Source organism: Triticum urartu, chromosome 1A (assembly GCF_056163025.1).
Source record: "Triticum urartu cultivar PI428250 chromosome 1A, HENAU_Tu73, whole genome shotgun sequence".
NCBI lineage: Eukaryota > Viridiplantae > Streptophyta > Magnoliopsida > Poales > Poaceae > Triticum > Triticum urartu.
This window is the reverse complement of record NC_141873.1, coordinates 129,125,722-129,145,861: the sequence shown is the minus strand read 5'-3', so window position 1 is coordinate 129,145,861 and position 20,140 is coordinate 129,125,722.

Genomic DNA, 20,140 nt, shown 5'->3' with positions numbered 1-20,140 from the left:
GTGGCATGGGCCCGCTGAATCAGGCGCTTCTGGATGTCCAGACGAAGCTGCGAGCAGAGAGCGACGCCATCCAAAACTGCACCAAGGCGCACCTGGCGTCGCGGGCAGCCATCCGGGTATGCTTTCTCCTTTGTCCATGTTTTCTTGTTTCTCTCTGTGGGGGCGCGCCAGCGCACCCACTGGGTGTAGTCCCCGAGTTCTGGGCCAGCTGCTGAGCAGGCGGCCCGGAACTCCAATTGGTAAGTTCCGGGTACTAACCTTTGTTCTGAAATACTTGTTGCAGGACTATCACAACCTCCGTGTTACCGCCTTCAACCGCAACGTGGAAGAGCTGGGCAAGTGGACTGCCGACTTGTCGAAGAGCCGTAGTGAGTCCTTTTTCTTCTTTGCGGGGGTGCGCTGGCGCACTCGCGGGCTGTAGTCCTCGAGATTCGGGCCGACTATAGAGCAGTCGGGCCGGATCTCCCCGGTGACCTTCTTCGTTGATGACTTAACGCCTTCTTTCTTCTTTCTCTTCAGAGGCCAACGCCGCTCTTCAACAGTAGCTGAGTGAAGCCAATTCCGCGTTGCGCGCCAAGGGGGAGGAGTGCAGCAAGCTCGCCGCATAGCGCGATCTGCTGGCCGCACAATTGGCAGAGCAGAAGTAGCTACTTACGAAGACCCAGAAGGAGGCGGAAGAGGCGGAAGTTGCCCTCCTGGCCGAGTTCATGAGCGAGCGCTCCTCCTGGACCGACAAGGAGGCAATGCTGGTCTCTGGCTTCCACGAGATCGAGGACCTCGTCGACGGTGAGCCTCTTTGCTTTCCTTCTTCGAGCCACCGACTATATGTCGAGCCGACTCCTGGACTTTTTTTGACTTGTTCTTCATTCTTTCCGTCTTGGCAGACTTCTTTCCTGGCCACTCGCAGGCCGCCATTCAAGCTATCAAGGCCGACCGCGAGGAGCGGAGGGCGGGTGGCGCGGAGATCGCCGCTGATGCCCCTCGGACTCTTGACAAGCATATTCTGAGCATTGGGGCTCGCATGCGGCCGGCCCACCAGATGCTGCGCCGGCTTCAACGTGTTGGCGCCCAAGCGATCGCCACCTTGTGGCCAGACGTGCAGGCTCCACGCACCCCCCAGTCGGATCGACTGCCGACTGGCTGGAGGTCGCGGCTGGCCGTCTTGAGGCCTGGAAGGGTTCCTCGGCCCGGGCCGGAGCGCGCCGAGCCTTGGAATTCGTCAAGGCATGGTATCCGGGGCTGGACCTAGACCGGCTATCCACACTCCGGTCAGAGGCCCAGCCGGAGCTGGCAGCCGCGGAAGACGCCCTTGTCAAGCATGCGGCGGCGATCGCCGAGTACACCGACACCAGCATCTTTGTCCCCGAACGGGCTAAAGACGGCGAGGAGGTGCCACCGGAGTGGTTTGGGCTGAACCCCGACTACGGCGAGGACTCGGCAGAGGTGATCGGCTCCAGCGTCGAGGAGGAGGACGAGGCGGAGGACGGGAGCGAGACAGAGGCACCGGAAGACGGAGCGGACGGCCAACCTTAGCTCGACCGTGCCTCCAGCAACGAGCCGTGCCCGCCCGAGCTAACTGCTGCCGGAGGTGATCAAGCCGAGACCGCCCAGCCGGCCGCCCCAACATCCAACACCGCCGTCTCCTCCGATCCTCCAAACCCGTCTGCCGCCCCCTAGGCTGCCACCTTGTCTTTGTTTTATCTGTTCTAATAGTTTTTGAAGAACTTGTTAATCCGCACAATGCCACCCGCGGGGTGTATTTTGAAATTCTTCTCGAAGATTCGGCCAAGGGCCTTTGTTATGTAAATATTCATCCGACTTCTATCTTTCTTGCTCATTATTCTTTTGGGTTTTTCCTTTGCCGTCTTCCCTCAGTTGCCGTTTTTGTCAGTCAGATAGCCGCTCCGCGGACTGCTGCTGGATCAAATTCTTGGTCACTTTGGGAAGGCAACTACTTATCCATTTTTAGAGTTGTTTAACAAGTTAGATAGAAGGCGGCAAACCGACTATTCAAGAGTCGGTTTGCGAAAAAAGGATGGAAGCCGGCCTTAAGCTATGTTTGTGCTTTGAGTCCTTAGCCATTTTTCACATGGATGCCCATTCTTCCTTACTCTTGCCCACCAGATAGTCGCTCTGCGAGCTGCGGCTTCTAGCAGGAGACGGTTTAGACGCCGCACACTACTTGTCCGGCTGCAGGAAGCATTTCATAGCACAGGTCGGCAAGTCCCCGGGCCGACTAGTCGAACCTGGTGCCAAGCGGCATAACAAAGAGTAATATACTCGAAGGCATATTTCTTATCATATAGATAAAAGAGGGCAGTCCCCGAGCTCTTCTCGAGGGGCCCGAAGTCTTGGTACTTTTAATACAAAAGGTAGCGTGATACATACTGCGTTTAACTGTAAAAATTTTGGAGGAGATTTGCATTCCATGGCCGCTCTGTCTCTTTGCCGGAGTCGTCCCTCTTGTGTGCTCGGGGCTTCTGAGCGTCGATCAGGTAGTAGGAGTCGTTGCCCAGCAGTTTGCTGATGATGAAGGGGCCTTCCCAAGGTGCCGACAGCTTGTGCTGGCCGGCTATTCGCTGGATTAATCGGAGCACGAGGTCGCCCTCCTGGAATGATCTCGGCCTGACCTTCCTGTTGTAGTATCTGCGCAGGCTCTGCTGGTAGATGCTGGACCGGCTGAGTGCCAACAGCCGGCCCTCTTCCAGCAGGTCGACGCCGTCTTGTCGTGCCTCTTCTGCTTCTTCCTCGGTGTACATGGTGACTCGCGGGGAATCAAATTCCATGTCCGTTGGGATGACGGCTTCAGCATCGTAGACGAGGAAGAAAGGCGTGAAGCCGGTTGACTTGTTTGGAGTCGTGCGCAAACTCCAGAGGACGGCTGGCAACTCGTCGAGCCAGCAGCCAGCCGAGCGCTCCAGAGGCTCGATCAGTCGAGGCTTGATACCGGACAGGATGAGGCCGTTTGCTCGCTCCACCTGGCCGTTTGACGGTGGATGGGCGATGGATGCTAGGTCCAGTCAGATGCCCTGTGTCGCACAGAAACGGGCCAAGGTGCCTTTGGCAAAATTCGTGCAGTTGTCGGTGATGATGCTGTGTGGTATGCCATACCGAATTGTGATGTCGGAGATGAAAGTCACGGTAGTCGGACCGTTCAGTTTCTTGATTGGCTTCGCTTCTATACACTTGGTGAACTTGTCCACCACGACAAGTACGTGAGTTAAGCCACCTCGTGCCGTCTTGAATGGTCCCACCATGTCTAGGCCCCAAACTGCGAAAGGCCAGGCAATGGGGATGGTCTTGAGTGCAGAAGCCGGCTGATGCGTCTAGGAGCGGTACTTCTGGCACCCTTCGCATTTTTGGACCAATTCCTTGGCCTCTTCTAAGGCCGTTGGCCAAAAGAAACCATGTCGGAAAGCTTTGGCGACAAGTGCCCTTGAAGCCGCATGGTGGACGCACTCGCCTTGATGGATGTCTTTGAGAAGTGCTCGGCCTTGCTCTGGCTCTATGCAGCGCTGGTAGACACCAGTGACACTACGCCTGACCAGCTCACTGTTGACTATGGTGTAGGCTGCCGCTCGACGTTGTACTTCCCGAGCTAAGGTCTCATCAGTCGGCAGCTCTTTGCTCACCAGAAATTTGAGGATGGGCTGGGCCCATGAGGGTGCTGCTATTTCTTCGACCGCCAGAGCTGCGACTTGGACGAGGGCGACTGGGCTGGGAGGCGGCGGGCTGGAGTCAACAGCCGCTTGCTGGATTAATGAAGTCCCCGGGCCGATTGGCGCAGCTCTTGGGCCGAGTTCTGGAGTCTTCGGGCTGGCCGCCGCAGTCCCCGGGCCGGGTTCTGCAGTCCCTGGGCCGGCCTTGACTGTGGCGGCTTTGGAGCCATCTGCCAAAATCCTCGTACCGTCCGCCGGGCTCTGGAGTCGGATCCGACTTCTTCGGGAGGAGCCGGCATGAAGATGGAGTCTGATTCTGGTGAAGGCTTGACAGACAGCTTGAGGAGGCGTTGAAGGGCGACGTCGGATGGTATTGCTTGGCGGGTAGAGCCGATTCGTGCCAAGGCGTCTGCTTGGTCGTTGTCGTTTCTTGACACATGGAGGAACTCGCACCCCTCGAAATATCCACTGAGTTGCTGCACGAGGAAACGGTAACTCGCCATGTTTGCATCTTTGGCGTCCTAGTCGCCAGACGACTACTGGACCACTAAGTCCGAGTCACCATAACACAGGATCCGGCGAATGCCAAGTTCTTTGGCAAGCCGGAGCCCGTGAATGAGCGCCTCGTACTCTGCGACATTGTTGGAGGCGGCAAAATGGATTTGCAGTGCGTATTTGAGCTTCTCGCCTTTAGGAGAAGTGAGGACAACGCCGGCTCCCAAGCCAGTGCGCATCTTGGAGCCGTCGAAATGCATCCGCCAATGGGTGGAGTCGGGCGCTGGAGGTAGGTACTGGGTCTCGGCCCATTCGACGAGAAAGTCGGCCAGTGCTTGTGACTTGATGTTGGTGCGGGGCTGGTAGTGGATGGTGTAGGGAGCCAACTCTATGGCCCATTTGGCCACTCGGCCAGAAGCATCTCGGCTTCCGATGATCTCGGCAAGTGGGGCCGTGCAGACCACAGTGATTGGATGCTCTTGACAGTAAGGCTTCAATTTCTTGGTGGCAAAGTGCACGCCATAGCACATCTTCTAGTAGTGGAGGTTGTTCTGCTTGGAGGCCGACAGTACTTCGCTCAGGTAATATACCGGTCTCTGGACAGGTAATGCCTTGCCTTCCTCCTTGCATTCCACTACAATGAATGTGCTAACTACCCGGCTGGTGGCGGCGATGTATAGGAGCATAGGTTCCTTAGGAGTCGGAGCCGCCAGAACGGGTGGAGTAGTCAGCATCTTCTTCAACTGGAGAAAAGCTTCGTCCGCCTTGTGGTTCCACTCGAAAAAAGTGGTCTTGTTCATGAGCTGGTATAAGGGGAGAGCTTTCTCGCCCAACCGACTGATGAATCGGCTGATGGACACCAAGCAGCCGGTGAACTTTTGCACGTCCAACAGTCGGCTGGGTACCTCCATCCTCTCAATGGCCTTGATCTTTACAGGGTTGCACTCTATGCCGCGTTCAGAGACCAGGAAGCCAAGGAGTTGGTCGGCTAGTACTCTGAAGACGCACTTCTCAGGGTTGAGATTGATCTAGAATCGGCGTAGGTTCTCAAAGGTCTCCTTGAGGTCTTCAAGCAGTGTTCCACGCTTTTCCGTGTTCACCACCACATCGGCCATGTAGACGTGGGCGTTTCTGCCGAGTTGCTTGAGGAGGCACTTCTGCATGCAACACTGAAAGGTGGCGCAGGCATTCCTCAAGCTGAACGTCATGGTGAGGTAGCAGAAGGCTCCAAACAGCGTGATGAAGGCGATCTTCAGTCTGTCAACCGGGCTCAGCTTGATCTGGTGATATCCTGAATATGCATCCAAAAACCTCAATAGCTCGCATCCGGCTATGGAGTCTATCACCTGATCAATTCTTGGTAAAGCGAACGGGTCCTTGGGGCAAGCCTTGTTGAGGCTTGTGTAGTCAATACACATTCGCCACTGCTTGTTCTTCTTCAGTACCATGACCGGGTTGGCTAGCCTCTCTGGAAAGAATACTTCCATAATGAAGCCGGCTGCTAGGAGTCAGGCTATCTCTTCTCCGACAAGTCTTCTCTTTTCTTCTGATAGGCGGCGCAAGGGCTGCCTGACCGGCTTTGCATCAGATCGGACATGTAACTTGTGTTTGGCGAATTCCGTCGGTACACCTGGCATGTCTTTGGGGGACCATGCGAAGATGTCCCGATTCTCATGGAGGAAATCAATGAGCTCGCCTTCCTATTTTCTGTCGAGGTTTGCGCCTACGACAGCTTACCTCTCTGGGTGCTCCGGATCCAAGGGTGTCTTCTTTGTCTCCTTGGCCGGCTTGAACGAACCCTCAGCCTCCGACTCCTTTGGGTTAGGCGACACCTCTAGCTGCTTGCCGGCCATCACCACAACCCGGTCAAGGAGCCGCTTCTCGGCCGCGATCACCAGGGACTCGGCCAGCCGACTACTCTCAGCCGCACAGGCAGACGACTTCCGGTAGTCGCGGGCTACGGTCAGAATCCCCTGGAACTGGGCATCTTCATTTTGAGGTAGGCGTAGTGGGGGACCGCCATGAACTTGGCAGGGCAGGTCGGCCAAGTAATGCATGGTACGGGCTCTCGAGGTCCACCACCTCAAACCAAACTGACTCTCGGCGGAAGTGATCTTTGTCTCCAAAGAGGACTTCCATCAGGATTTTGCCGATTGGTGAGCAGGAAAGACCAGGAACAATGCCGTGGAACACAGTCCGGCTGTTCTAAAGCTGTCTTTGCTTGATTCCTAACTTCTCCATGGTGTCCTTGTACAGGATGTTGATGCTGCTGCCTCCGTCTATCAGAACTCGCGAGAAATGAGCAGCTCGTCTATCCGTGGCAAAGGTGGCATCCAAGACCAAGGCATAAGAGCCCGGACTCGGCATCACCTCTGGGTGATCAGCCCTGCTCCAGCTGATAGGCTTCTCGGACCAGTGCATGAACTCTGGCGCCTCTGATGCTACTCCATTCACCTCTTGTCGCTGCAGCTGCCTGCTGCATCGATCATCAGCCACGCTGGTAAATATCACGTAGGCTCCGTGCTCTTCGGGGTACTCGTCTTGTACTGCGCCGACTGGACAGACAGCCGGCTGCTGGGGCGGAGGCGGAGGTTGCTGCCCAGCCGGCGGGGGAGGTAGGAGGCCGTCTCCTTTGGCGATCCTGGTGAGCTAGTGGCACTTCCGAGTGGTGTGATTCAACGGCTTTACGCCGCTATGGAACTTGCAAGGACCATCCAGAGTCTGCTCGTATGAGAAAGCCGGCAACCAGTTGGGCTTGCCACCTTTCTGTCGCTTGGGTGGAGGCTGCCCATCCGGCTGCTGGTCTTCAACTGTCGCCACCTGCCGGCTGCTGGAAGCCGGCTGCGGAGCCTTGCGCTTGTGGTCGTTCTGCTGTTGCCGCCGATTGGCGTCTCCTGCCGGAGTTCTTGGAGCCTGAGGGGCCACTTTGCTAGTTGCGCTAACTTGAATCTCCGCCTTCATGGAGGAGTCGGCCGTGGCATACTTGTCTGCTATGATCAGCAGCTCGTCGAGGGTTTCTGGCTCATCGCAGAGGAGCTTGTGCTTGAGGAGGGTGCCTTCTCTGCACCCGGCGATGAAGTACTCGATAGCTTGCACCTCGTGCACGCCCTCGCAGGAGTTCTGAAGCTCGGCCCAACGCGTGAGGTAGTCGCGAGTTGACTCATGGGGGCCTTGCATGCACAAGGAAAGCCGACGAGGCTTGGGAGGACGCTTGTACGTGCTTGTGAAGTTGCGGACGAATGCATCGGTGAAGTCGACCCAGCTGTTGATGCTGCGGAGATTCAGGCTTTTCAGCCATGTCCGGGCCGTGCCCTGGAGCATGAGCAGAACATATTTTACGGCGACAAGCTTGTTGCCGTTCGCTATGTTGACAGCTGTGGAGCAGTCAACCAGCCAGTCCTCCGGCTTCACGGAGCCGGTGTACTTGGGCGTGTATCTTGGGAGCGTGAAACCCTTGGGAAAGGGCTCGTCTCGAATGCGGGGCCCGAAACAAGGAGGACCCAACTCGTCTTCTTCTTCCAGCGCCAGGGATCGGTGAAGTCGGTCGATCCGGTGGCGGGCGTCATTTTCTCCGACTCCCTCTCGGCGGCCAAGGCGGTCGCTGAGAGTCGGATGGTCAACAGGCGGCGGGGGGACTCGCCTTTCCTTGCGAGGAGGAGGAGGCGGACAGTCGCCCCGTCGTTCCACTGCTCTCGGGCGGCCGTCTTGGTCGCGCTCTATGGTAATGTGAGTCTGACTGTGGCTGATAGCCGGACCCTTGTCTTTCCTTCCTTGGTCGCCGCCAGTCGGCGTCCGAGAGGTCGCGCCTTGATCTCAGCGTGGAGGCGGGTCGTCGTTTTGTCACTGCGATGCCTCCGTGCGGCAGCCGACCTTGTTCTGCGCGGCAGCCGCGTCGAGGAGCCGTTGGACTCGCTCCGTCATCAGGCGGCGCTCTTCGCCCTCGAAGTTGTCCAGCTCGTCCGCCGCCGCCTGGGCGGCTCGAATGTTCTCCGCAGGTGTGGCGTACACAGGGCGATTTGCCCCAAACAAGTTGGCGATGGCCACGCCGCGCTGCTGGACCGCGCCAAGGCGGCTGGGGCCAGCTGGGGCTGGTGAGCCACCCACAGCGCGATCCATCTCACGCTGGTAGGCTTCTGACAAGCGTCTCATGCTAGCCAGCTTCTTCGCGCCTTCAACAAGCTGAAGGCGGTGCGCCTCCAATGTCTCCGCGTCAGCGTCTTCCGGAATGGGCGCAGTCAGGTCTTGCAGTGCCGCGCCAAGTGGGTCATGCGCTCCTCCGCCGGGAGGCTCGTCATGACCGATGACAAGCACCTCGGTGACGGTGCTTCCGTCACTCTTCACGCGAGGGAGAGGCTCGTCGTAGACCACCACGTTGGTGGGGAACGCGTCGAGCGACGCGGTGTCGGAGTCGACCAGCATCGGGTCGGTGGAGCCTACAGACTCCAAGTCCACGGCAGGCTCGCCGGCGACGTGGAGTTGGTCGAGGAGGCCTGCGAGGAGGCTCTCGGGGCCGCCCGTGCCTGCGTTGGACGTAGGTTCGTCGGAGAGGCGAACCTCGCCGACAAGATCGGCGAGGCAGCTGGCTGCGCAGGCGATCTCAATGTCGTGCAGCGCGTCAGCGCAAACTCCGTCTGGCGTGTCGGGCTGGCTGCGCTCGCCAGGGAGAAAAAGGGTTACCGTCCAGAGCAGGTCTCCGGACGACGGTGCACTAGGCCCCACGGTGGGCGCCAAATGTCGGGGGTTGGGTGCGACATATGCCAAAGGATGGCTTATCATGGTGGGGGCGAGTAGAACGTCGCCGGTGCCTGGAAATGGGATAAGGCGAAGACATGCATGCCGGTGAATCTTACCCAGCTTCAGGGCTCTCCGGGGAGGTAATACCCCTACTGCTGCTCTACGGGGTCTCCGCATGATCACTATGGCAAAGTGTTTACACGATTGCTCCTCGAGCTATTTCCTGGAGGTAGGAGAAGGCAAGGCTAGCTCTCTCCTTCCTATACAATCTGGTCTAGTGCTAATGGATTCCAACCCTTTGCATGGATGCCCTGGGGGTTTATATAGGCCTACCCCCCAGGGGTACAATGGTAATCTGGCTGGGCGGGGGCCCAGCCGTCAGTCTCTCTGGCCGCCGTCTTATCCGCTGACTCCTGGGGCCCGCCGACTGGTGGGCCCCACCGACTGGCTCAGTGTGGAGCCGATAGGCCGCGTCCGCCGCGGGCGGGTCTTGCCGGCTGCAGATTACTATAGCCGTGCCTCTAATGACACAGGCTCGGTCATGAGGTCGTGGCGACAGCCCCGCCATCTTGCGGGCGATCACTGTGGGCACTACGTGTCATGTCTGATTAATGGCGTGTGGGGCTCGTGGGAGGAGCCGGCCGACTTCTGGTGGCCGACTCCCATCCGGGCCGACTAGTGGTGCTTTCGCCGTCTTTCGTACGCCCGCCGACTGGTGAGACCCATCATCCCTGGATCATACCAGCAGGCCGTCGTGGGCACAGGGCTCTGCCCCCTGGGGCTAACGTCAGGGCCGGCATGGCAATAGTGTCGCGCCGCGCGGAAATCTCTGCGGGTACGGCGTACTGTAGCCACGCCTGCCCTTGGAAAAGGGGTGGGAGTGGACCTTACTGTGGCCACTCCCCGTCCCGTCCCTCTTTATGAGGACATGGGGGTTGTTGGCGTCGCGGGCCGACTCCCCAAGGCCGACTTCTCTGGAAGTCGCCAGTTAGGAGTCGGCTTGTCCTGAAGTCGTCCCTAGGACTCGACCGAGAGTGGGCAGCCGGCCGCCTCACCGCTGACTCTCAGAAAGCGGCTCTTCGTCCTGGGGTCTCGAGGGGCGCAGTCTGCCTCAATGTATTGAAAGGTTCTGGGCCTGGGTTAGCCTACCCGTGGCCCATTACTCCGACAATCCCGGACGGATCTACGGTCAAGTTCATCATGGGTCTCGTTAGCCGGTTCGGGGTCCCTAATCGTATCATCACCGACAACGGCTCGTAGTTCACTAGCAACCTCTTAAAAACATATTGTGCTAAATTTGGAACGTAGATCTGCTACGCTTCGGTGGCACAACCCAGGAGCAACGGTCAAGCCGAACGCACCAACGCAGAGGTCCTAAGAGGCCTCAAGACCAGGACCGTCAAGAAGAAGCTTGAGGCCTGCGGCAAGGGCTGGCATGACGAGCTCTAGTCTATGTTGTGGTCCATCCGCACCACCGCCACCAAGCCAACAGGCAAGACCCCGTTCTTCCTCGTCTACGGAAGAGAAGCGGTTCTCCCTCACGAGGTCAAGCACCGCTCCGCGCGGGTCCTGGCGTTTGATGAGACGGAACAGGACGCCATGAGAGGGATGGACCTTGTGCTGGGGGAGGAACGCCGCCGTGAAGCCTCGCTCCGAGTGGCAAGGTACCAGCAGGCGCTGCGACGGTACCACTGTCGCAGCGTCCGCTCTAGGATACTCGAGGTGGTTGATCTCATCCTGAGGTGGGTGGTCTCCAGGGAAGGGCTGCACAAGCTCTCGCCCATGTGGGAGGGCCCATTTAGGATCGCCCGCGTCTCCAGGCCTGGCGCCGCGTGCCTGGAGACGCAGGACGGGATCCCCATCCAGAACACCTGGAACATCCAGCACCTCCGGAAGTTCTACCCATGAAGCAAGGCCCAGCTCCTGTGAAGCAAGGCCCCGTGCCTGTCAAGGTCTCCGCTCGTGACACTCTCACGTAATAATGAGTGGGGCTGTACATGCCCAGAGTCTTAGGAGTGCTGCCCCCAGGCCTCGGGGGCTACCTCCCACGTCCTAGTAGCAGCACTTACCTCAGCGCTGGTGAGAAGACTAGACTAGGTGCTGGACGTGGCTTTTCATTTGCTTTCCATAGTTGGCTTGCCCCTTTTCTTAATGGAAGTTTGCTTTCTGGTGTTCCTTGCCGGCTTGGTTCCATCGCCTTTTGCCTCTGTTTCTGCCCTCGGTTCCTTGTTTTGACCTGTACTCTCCCTCACATGCCTCGCGAGGGGGCTGGACAGGTGCCCATGTGAGCATTTGTTCCTGTTCTTCATGAGGCACTCTCGCTCGAGCTCGCAAGATGGCGCACCTATCTCAATCCGTGCCCCTCGGGTACCGCGATGCGAAGCGCTGGGTCATGCCGGCTGCACCTGTGACCAGTGCTCGGAAAAATAAGAGTTTCCTAACGAATTTTTGCAGTTCCTAGACGCCTCCCGAGCCGAGGAGGCCTCGTCAGGCACCGGGAAATGTGCGCCTCATGAGGCGGAAACTACTTTGAGCGCGCCAAGCTAAGTTATCTGTACGCGCCTACATAAAACACCGATGCTGTAACACGACATAGGAACGATAAGCATAGCATAGCAACTTGGAAATCATGGTTCGTTGCACGCCCCCGCGGGGCCTCACACTTGTCTCTCTCTTAATGCAGGAAGAAAAGGAAGAACGAAACAAAAGCGACGCATGCCCCCGCAGCAGTTCGCGAGGATGGGCTCATGGGGCTCCACTGGAGCATGGCGACGAGACGACCCGCTACCGCCCTCAAAACGGGTGCGGCGGCTGGTCGTAGCCACCGCTGCTGGAGCTGTCGCCAGAAGAAGAGCCGCCGTAGCTGGACGAGCCGGGGCCAGCACCGAGGACGAGGCCACCTTCATCCTCGTTGCAACCGTCGCCAAGGCCGAGTACCTCGTCACCATCATTGTCCTCGGGGCAGCACCCGACGCGGTGACCATCTTCCCCGAATACCCGCACGTAGAGGGTCGCGTCGCCGTTGTACTTGAGGTGGAGGGTGCACTGCCTGCCTAGGCCGTGTGCGCGGGCAACCGTCCGCCAGCCGCGAGCCAGGGCTGCGTTGCCTGCGATGGAAATTTCCACCGCGACCCACGAAGCCTTGCTGCAGCAGCCATCCGCCTGCAACCAGAGACCTCCTGGACCTGCAACTGGTAGTTTGCCCGCAAAGAACTGCGGGAGCTGAAGCCAGGTGCCGGGCGGGTTCTCCGACCACATGACGAACTCTGGCATCACCTCCGCCGAGTGGAAGCATGGCCGAGGAGGCCGCACAACCATGGCACACCTCACTTCATTGACGGTACTGCCACGGCCTGGGCGACTCCCACCACGCGAGGAGGCACCGCCGCAGCCTCGAGAGGCCACGGTGGGGGTCGCAGTGTGCTTACGCGGCCGACCACTCCCCCTCTTGGGTGGCGGCCAGCCGGGCCCCTCCTGGCGGGCCTTGCCCTTTTCTGTGGCCAAGAACCTCTTCACCGGTGCCATAGGTGTCGCTGCTAGTGGTGAAGCAAGGGAGAAGAAGCAGGAGAAGTGAAGGAAGAGATGGGTGATGGGGGCTCCGCCCCCTCCCATTTATAGCCTAGAGGAGGCCAAACGCCAGCCTCCATGATCTAAGGTAATAATGACCTTTTTTCTGCATGCAATAGGGACTCGTCAAGTCGGGCAGTTACCAAGGCAGTGTGGGGAAGCGGAGACGCCCACGTCCCATCAATCGCCATGCGTCAACCAAGGCCGCAGGATGTTGGAGCCCGCGACACTCCGCACTTGCCCCTTGGCTTCGCTTTGAAGCCAACTCCGAGCGTGCCTTGTGCCCGAGGGCTAATGTCAGCATCCTGGGAGCGGGGGTCCCCAGACTTGCCTGCCTGTGGCCCATGGCGTGGCTCCGCCAGCGGCCCCATACAACCCATCTTCACCAGCAAGCACTCAAGACCCTCGCAAGGGGCCGAGCCTCACGAGGCGGGCGACACAAGACCTCCTTGGGGGCGGCCTCACCAGGCTGGCTCGCGAGGGGCGGAGAGATCAAGGCGAGGGGCACCTCGCAAGGTCCCTGTGACGCAAGCCATGACAACCAAGGCCAGGCGGGCGCTAGCGCGCATAGTGTCCCCGTTTCCTCTTTGGTGCTAAAGAGGCAAGCATAGGCGAGGAGTCCCGAGGCATCAGGCAAAGGTTTCAATATCGGTGCAACGAGACCAAGACCAGCAGGACGACAGGACGGAGGTCACCATGGAGCCCAAGATGGCATCACCACCAGAGCCTTTGGCAGGCGAAGACCACCTATTCTCAGGATAGCTTGTACTAGTTGTCCCCCTTTAAACTGGCTGTTGTGGGATCCCTTCCCGCCTAATATTTGGGGAGAGGACCAGGGCCTCTATAAATAGGACTAGCCACCACCGTGGGGGGAGACGAATCTCATCTGGGACTGGATCCATTCCACCCTGATACGCACAAGCTCACCAAGCACAAGAGCACCTCGCCTTAGGAGGCTGTTCTTCCCTTGTACTTGTTCATCCTCAGCCCAAGAGGCAATCCACCACACCACACTGGAGTAGGGTATTACACCACATCGGTGGCCCGAACCAGTATAAATCTTGCGTCCCTTTGTTCTGCAAGCTCGACGTGCTGAGCCTTGAGATCACGGTGAGGGCGTGAGCTAGAGGGAGTAGAGATCTTCGTGCGCACCCCAGTGTTCGAACCTCAAGGGTTTTGCCGGAACCTGAAATCCGACGCATGCAATTGATAGTGGGCAATGTGATCATTATGTATGAATATGCCATCCAGGTATATCACAACAAATTTGCTAAAGAAGTGCAGAAGCTCATATATCATGGATGACATGGAAATATATACAACAAGACAAGCATGATGTGAGTCAATCCATGCATAGGGTGCAAACTTGTGGTGGGTATGATATTTCCATCGAGCATGACATGTGTGAGCACAATCAATAAATACGTATGTGTTTGTGCCATGTGTCAATTAAGGAGTGTTGATGTACCGATGCTCGATGTCGTGGCATGAGCGGAGTTCCGGAGGTGCATCCAATAAGTCCGAGCGCTCCTCAATTTGAAGGTCCATAGAGCCAATCTCCAATGTCGGTCCTCCATCCAATAGATGTATCATATAGACAAGAAGGAGACAACAATGAAATAATGACCTATCCAATATGCATACTTGAGGATGGCTCAAAGGGAAGAGTTCACCTTTATGAGAATGTCAAAAATGTTGGTGTTGCGCATCGTCTATGACTTCACATGACCAAGATGTCACATGACAGCACTGCCTTGCGAATCCTCCAAAATGAAAGAACATGACAAGCACTCGGAAAAACAAATTAGGTTAGCGTAAATGCAAAACCTATCATTCAAGTCGTGAGATACCCAACAAGTATGTTCATCATTCTTATCATAAGAAAGTGCAAGGGTACAAGACATGGTATGTAGGCATAAGATGCAAGAAGAACCAAAGGCATTAGGCTCAAACAAACAAGCATGCCTCACAAGTAAGGTGTCAAAGTCTCCAAGATTATGGTTGCACTCACTACAAGTGGATATGGGAGATGCAACTAATGGAGGCAAGTACAATGATCAATATATATCATGTGAGAGGCATGAACATATATGCTATCAACCCAATGCAAAGAGCAATTATGTATCATGGGCGATGCGATAAAGCAAGTGATCATTGTAAACAAGTCAAGCATGCTAGTAGCGCAAAGATGCAACATACTAGAGGTAATCATGGCAAGCATGTCATGTGTACAAATAGTTGGCATATATAATGCACATGACATATCACAATCATGAGAACAAGATATGAGCAAAGTATCATTGTGTTGGCAAGAAGTCCTACGTAAATAGCAATGGAACATCATGACTCTCCCAACACAAGAATCAACAATAGCATATGGCATGTATACAACATGGCAATAGCAACTAGTATCTCCACCAAGCATGCAAATACACATAGAAGGAGTATAACGGTGAATCATGGGTAGATGCAAGCAAGGGTCACAATTGCATGGCAATGGCATAGAAGCAAGAATAACATGCAAAGTGAACATGGTAAAATGAGCATAAGGTGACAAATGGTATATAGCCCATAGTCGGGTGAGAGCCATGTAGAATAGATGTGCGTAGTCCTTGCGCAAAGGGAACAGTGGTAAGGATAATACACGGGATCCCAAATCGTTGTTGCTCTCAAGAGCTCGTTTCGTCAACTCTTGGGATTGAGAGGTTGACGAGTATACGTGAGTACCTACACAAAACAAAGACAAAGGGAAGATTGTGTGTGCATGGTATATGTACACATCATCCATTATGATGCGCACGTGCATGTGTTGGTTAACACAAAATATCCAATGCTCAAATAAATGAGATGTGTGATATTGAAACATGTCATCCATCATGATAGGTTTATTGTTATGTATGGAATAATGGAGACTCAAATTGTGTAATGCATCACGAGAAATATGTATGGCATTATTATTCATGGAATGCATATGGTGCAGGTAATTATGGGAATCATGCAAAGTCTGGAATGCATCAAAATCTCCTACTATGTATGAGGCAACTATGGCGGTCTCCTCATAAGTATTAGTGGAAACATCACATGGAGAATATTTACAACATTCAAAACAAAGCATATTTGGAACAATGTGTTTATGGCATGGCATAGTAGATGAATTGCGCAAATCATGTAAAGGAAGCATAGCAATATCATCGCAAGAGAAACACATTCCAATGACCATGACCTTACCATCTATGCCATAAGTGCAAATGGGATTTATTTTAATGGGGCATGCATAGTTACTATGTTGAGATTGAAATGATGCAATATAGGAGATCTCACTCATAGCATATGACAAGTTTAAAGGGTTGTCGAACATGATGTGACCAAAAGAATTTTCACATGATATCCTATGGAGCATAACATCACAACTAGGCAACTCGACATGCTCGTCATCATATTCATCATAAATAGGTAAGTCATGACATGAGGAAGTCACACTAGCATGAAGCATGTGAATAGGTGTGTCAACATCATGCAAGCAATCATTGGTAAGATAGTCCACTAGTGGGACAAGAGAAGCATCGTCGCCTATGTTACCGTTGGAGCGTCGCTCATGTGTTGTAGGTGAGGTGTTCAAGACCAAGTCGTGGTAATTGTCATATTGATGGAACCATGTGGGGTGCATCTTCTTCCACCATGGCCATCAGTTTTCCCATTGGAGGTATGGACTCATCGAGGATTGGCACTTTATCTTGTTGGAGATCTATCACCAAAAAAGAAAACACACTCGGAGTAGAGGGTAAGTCATTACAAATCATAGTTGCCTCACATGCCGTCTCAACTACCTCACTCACTAAGTGTTGTGGCTCACTCACTCCCGGTAAGATGCTCTCACTCATATGGTTCGTGCAGTCACTCAAATGGCTGTCAACCTCACATAGGATGTGTGGCAAGATCTCAAGTGTAGGGCTAGTGGTGGTCACACTCATCCTCTCATAGGAAATGCTCTCAATGTCACATATGGTGGAGTCACTCATGTCACTCACGTGGTGGTGGCTCTCCTCGCATGGGAGTTGGGGCATCTCATGATATATGGCTGTCGGAGAGATATAGGTGCAAATGTCTCCATGCTCAACTCCTATCACCACCTTGGTTGAAGGGATAGTTCCATGCTGAACCTCCTCATCCATAACTCCTCCAAAGATGAATGCCGTAGGATGTGGCAAATCATCACTCTCCTCCGAGATCAAAGATAAGGTCTCATGTGCGCTCGCGTAGCTTGACTCGGAGTAGGAGTCATATAGGGGCACCATCTTCATGTTGTTGAAGAGGTTCATGCTCGTCACCGTGGTCGAAAGGGATGACCCTTGCTTGACCTTCTTGTCATAGTCTTGTTGTATGAGGCCCATATGATGTGGCACCTCGTAGCTCATCTCCATGACTACAGGGAAATTCCCCTGCTCTGGCATCTTCCTTGAGGGGCTTCCGAAGATGGAAGTGTTTCCCTCGCTTGTAGGTGGTCACCGTGTTGTTGAAGATGTTGATGTAGGAGAACTCGTGGGAAGTAGGCGAAGATGTCATACGTCCAAAGGCGAAGATGCCTTGATAACACTTGGCAAAGATGCCGAAGTGGTGGTTGTAGCCATAGCTTCCTCTCGGTGGTGCTTGTCTCGCGGTTTTCTCTTGTGCTCATGAAGGTTGTCCCAGGCATTTAGTAGAGCTTGTTCAGACTTGGAGGTTTGTGTGTGTCGAGCATCTTCATCATGATGGTGTCGTTGTCGTGCTTGAGCTCGAAGAAGATGACGTTCGTCATCGTCGTCCACATGATTCTTGGAGGTGAATTTCCCTTCATGACGATGTTGATCATGATGGACGCCATGGAGATGTCGACGTGGATGACTTGTTCTTGCGTCATGTTTGAGCTCAGAAGACTTGTGACTTGAACGTCGCCGCCGTGAAGATGACAAAGGGGAATAAGACTTGTAGTCGACCAACACCTGTCAGAGCTCCTCCATGTGTCTGTGCACTATTTTGCCGATGGAGTCGAATGCGTCGTCGATGTAAGCCCTTCTCCTTGTTTCGGAGTGTCATATGTCGATGGCGAGGTTGTCGATGCGCTTTCTCAATCTTGATTGTGCGCCATGCATTTGTCGTTATAGATCAAAGATTGACGATTTGGTGATGTAGTTGTTCGCGCCGTCGTTGTTGTCAAAGACCGGAGATGAAATGCCTTGCCTATCCATCACAAGACACGAGAAAATGTGAGTGGGAGAAAGGGAAGAACTAGACCAAATGTACCTTACCCGATGTTGAAAATGGATCAATGATCACTCAATAATGTATCAAGGAAATAGCACAATTGGTACCGGATCTTGTCAATTCTCACACCTACACAATTAAGGCTTATGGAGTAGCTTGGTGAGCATAGTGGCACAAAAATTTGATGCAATATGTTAGGAAGAGTAAATAATGTTGAAAAAGATTCACAAATTCGCAAGTGAAATAAGTAGACCAATAGCAATGGGTGGCACACGGAAACACACACACAGAGATAGATAAATGGGGCCGTGCAACCAAGGAATGAGCACAAAATGTGGAGTCCACGGAAAATGCTCGTGTTGCACAACTCTAGAGATACGCTAGCATGAGTAGTCAATAGGTGGATACGACACTTGTGCACAACCTATGATATGCAAAATGGATCAACTTTCTATCCCAAGTATGCTATATATGTATGATGTTCCGGTGTTCCTCTCAAGATGATCCAAGATGATCGGATATGACAATCTTATATGCAATGTGGTATGATGCTATGGCTATTGCTTACAAGCTTCTTTGCTCTCTTTTCCGTTTCTTAAAAGCATATTCTTTTTTTTTGTATGGCCACTATGCGAAATTCACAAACCAAGATAGCAATTATGTATATGCGGGAACAATCTTGTGACACAAGGGATGGTACTTTGATACCAATATGATATGGTATGTATGAAATGGAAGGTGTAGATCGATGATCACTAATGTGCACAAGTAACATTGCCGGTAATACTCAATGGCTAGTCTCGATAGGCAAGTGACGCAAAATGGGCTAGGTGTTATCAATACTATGGCAAGAAGAATGTACAATGATGGGAAACCACGGTACCAAGATGATATAGAGGTTACTGATCGTGGTTTGTCGAATCCTTGGCGAAGTTGAGTGGTAGTGATGTCGATGTTGAACCGTTCCTAGTTAGCCGAAACACCCTAGGAAACATAAAAACCACAACTCAAGTTCTCAAAGGCAAAATCTGAAATGGTGGTAGTGGAAAGCGGTGGTGGTTTGCACTCGGAAATGTGGAAGTGGAATGATGGGATATGTGTGTCGAAGTTGAGGTCACCGTCCCTAAGTAGCCTAAACACCTTAGGAGACACAACTCACAACGCAAACAAAATTGGGTTAAGTTGAGGTGGTGGAAATGTATGGTGGGCTAGGTTATGCAGAAGTTATGGTGGTGGTTGATGAAGAAGTAACCATCCCTAAGTAGCTGAAACAACTTAGGAGACTCAAATCACAACCTAAACAACCACAAATACAATGGGGAAGAAAATGGGTTAGGTTGCGGAAGGCTATGGTGGCATGCGGATGATGTGGTGAAGGCCCTAGGCAAAGATGCCAAAGTTCCAAACTTTTGATGGAGTCAAATGATGTTGGAAGTATTTTTGTGGGATGGGCAATGTCAATAGCTTCAAAACGAGCTAAAGAATGTCAAAATCGGTGTTCGGATGAATTAGTTATGGCCGAAAGAAAAATCAGCCAAAATTAAAATCTGCAGGTGTCGAACGTCCGAGGATTGTCGGAAGTCCAAGGATTTTTCTCTGGTTAGGGGTGTCGGACGTCCGAGACTTGTCGGAAGTCCGACATTTCAGCTCTGGAAAGAGGTTCCGGTCATCCGGTGAAGGTCGGACGTCCGGTGCTTTAGGGTCAACGCGAGATTTGAGCTCCGGGACGCGATTTTGGGCGGAAATTGGGGATTTTGGGGTCAAAATTGAGCGAATTTTGCGGATGAAATTGGAGAAAAAGATGGGGGAAAGCTCGATCCACTCATGACAAAGCAAATCCATGGATCAAATCCTACAATACTTCATCAGACCAATAAAACACAAAAAATGGGGCTATTTTTGGTGGGGATTTTCGAAATTTAGGACGAAATCAAGGAAAAGAAGGCTAGAAAATAGTGGGGGAGACTCCAAATTAGTGATAAACGTGGCTCATGATACCATATGATACGGGGCTAACTCGTTGTAGGCTGATCTTTCACGATTGGAGGGGTTCCCACAAAGAACACGAAGACACGAGGGGAAAACACAAGGGAAACGAGAGGAAAAAACTCAAATCAACAAGATACAATCACACATGTGCTAGATCAAAGTACACACGAGGTCACAAAGATCCAAAGACAACAATGGGGGATACAAAGGTAACCAGTTCATCTCCATGAGGAGGTCTTGAGTCTGTGAGGGTTCTTCCCGTGAGGGGTCTTGAATCCAAGCAAGGATCTTCTCCATAGAGGCCGCGGTCTCTCGACGGAGTAGAACCACATGGATGAGCAAAACTCTATCTCTAAAATGAGCTAAATCTATGCTAACCCTAAGTAGGAGGAGGTGGAGTAGTATATATAGTCTAGGGCCACGAAGGGGTAAGTGAGGAGTACATGGGCTTTGGC